Source organism: Musca autumnalis, unplaced genomic scaffold, assembly GCF_047663935.1.
Source record: "Musca autumnalis isolate F117 unplaced genomic scaffold, ASM4766393v1 scaffold_1, whole genome shotgun sequence".
NCBI lineage: Eukaryota > Metazoa > Arthropoda > Insecta > Diptera > Muscidae > Musca > Musca autumnalis.
The window spans coordinates 262,115,970-262,118,599 of NW_027411644.1; positions in this window are offsets into that span (position 1 = coordinate 262,115,970).

Consider the following 2,630-nt stretch of genomic DNA (forward strand, 5'->3'; position numbering starts at 1 on the left):
CGAATAATGAAAATGAGACTTTCGAAGTCATTGTGATAATTTTTGCCAAGCCAGTTTTTGCCAGTGTGTGTTATTAGTTATTAAATCTAAGTTAGATGATTAAGTAGATTTTAGTAGAGGATTTTGTGTGCTATAACTGAAGATAAAAATGATAAAAGTGCTGAATTTTTAATTAAAAAAGTGAGTATTTGCTTGTTTTATTTGGATTATGAAGCGCACTGTGTTCTAAAAGAGAGGGGAAAGATGTAATTTGCGTCGAAACATTTCTTTATTTAGCTTTTGGTTATTCATCTTTCTCATGAAAAACTTAATTTTTAAATTGAAATATTGGACATCACAGAAGTAAAAATCAATGTAGTTAGCATTACCAAATTCAGACATCCATGATTTTGTTGTAGCAACGCAAATGTGTTCGTTCGTGTATTATTTCAGTGATCAGGTTCCTCTGTATCCAGATTCAAGAATTCTGCAACCTGGACTGGTTGCGTCCATAAGAAATCAGCAGGCAGGTGAGTGGGGTTAGCTGGTCAGCTAAACAAATGCGGTGTATCGTGTGGTACCAATCCACATGCTGGGCATGTGTTGGGTGTTGTGGCGTTAACTCGGGTCCAATACGAATCGGATCTTAACTGGGCTAAAATCACTCGTTTTTTGCCTTGACAGCTGGCGTTCTTCTGCTGCGATGGATGGGGGGGTCTCCAAGTACGGCATTCACACTGTATCTCTGTACTGCCTCCGCAGCCATATCAGTGTGAATTTTATCCAAGCCTGCCTGATAGGCTCGCTGGTCTAGAGGTTCTCTTTTATACCTTTGGACCTCTCTCTCTAGATCATGAAGATCTCTCTTGACGTGCCTGTGTGGAGGAAGCCTGTCCATTAAATCGTGACAGGGATGCTCAATGCGATAGCAGCCAAGATCGTACAATCATCCGCATACATCACGATCTCTATGCCGTCTGGAGGGTGTTGAATTTCAGAAAGGTAGAGGTTAAACAGTTCCGGCGATATCACCCCTCCTTGGGGAACTCGCTGTTTCACTCTACGGGGTTTGGACTTCTTGTTTCTGAATTCCACAAACGACTGGCGTCCGCACATATAGTTGATTACCCAACGTTTCAAACATGGCTGGAGAGTAGTCTTCTCTATATCCTCGAACAGCTTGGCATGGTTGACGGTATCGAAAGCCTTCGATAGGTCAAGAGCCACCATGACTGTTCGGTCGCACGGCCTTTTCTGGTTCAGTCCTCTACTGATATGTGTAGATATGGCGTCTAATGATGTTGTAGTACTATACATTTTCCGAAATCCATGTTGATGTTAGGAAACAGGAAAACACCTTCTCATCGTGGGGAGGAGTAGTGCCTCTAGGATCTTTGCTACTGGCGACAGGAGCGAAATCGGCCTGTACGATTCACCTCTTCTGGCATCCTTGCCAGGCTTCAGTAATGGGACCACCCTGCCAATTTTCCAGGCTTCTGGTATGATATGGGTGGCTAACGATAGGTTGAGGACACTTGTTAAATACTCAACTGCAGGTTTATCCAGTTGCTTAAGCATTACCATCGATATTCGGTGTGGGCCCAACGCTTTGGATGATTTCGCATTTCGGATGGCATCTGCAACATCGCTCATCGCAATTTGTGGTGGTACCTCCTCGGCTGGAAGAGCTCTTCTTATACGGCGTAGCACACTTCTCTTCGCCCTATCACTCTCGGGGTGCTCTATGAACTGCCGGTTAAAATAACACGCGCACCTATTTGGTTTAGTTACAGTCACGCCGTTGAATGTAACTGCTGTTCTGTCATCCTTCCTTTCCGGATTCGATAGTGATTTAACCCACAATTTACTTAATCCTGCACCAATGTTGCATTGCTTCAGGTGGTTTAGACACTTTTTCCGCTTATGTTCGCCTACTAACCTGTTGACTTCAAGAGTAAGCTCTCTAACTTTTGGTTCTTCAGGGTTCGTACGACGAAGCTCATCACGCTCATTCGCTAGTCCCGTCGCCTCTGCTGGGAAATTTGGTCTTATTTCGGGTATTCGACCAGCACCCGAGGATCTGAGTGGTCAATTCTCTGAAGCGGTGATTGGTAAATTCTCTGAACCCTTGCCAATCAGCTTTCGCATGGTTCAGGAAAGCACGACGTTCAGAGGTTATGAAATCGGGTGGTCTGTTTACGGAGACGATGATAGGGAGGTGGTCTGAGCTAAGGGAAATGACGGATTGCCAGGATATGTCATATATCAGACCTGGTGACACAATGGTGATATCTGGCGAGCTGTGGCAGTCTCCTCTAATCCTCGTAGGAGCGTCGTCATTCACCGTGCAACTCGTGGAGCTATCAATTTGCTCAGTCAGCGCTGTACCCCCCTTGTTCATTACCTAGGACGAAATGCCAAAGCTCATGATGAGCATTGAAGTCCCCTAGCACCAGACGGTTATTGTCCTCTAAAAGCGAACTAATATCGGGCATATAACGCTGGGCACAGCTATTCATCGGCGGTATGTACACATTAAGCAGCTCTACCTCGGCAGTACCACACTTTACTGCTACCCCCATACATTCCATGTATGGGTCAGTTCAAGCGAGATAGGTCTGTACTGGACAGACTGGTGTATCAGGAAGGCA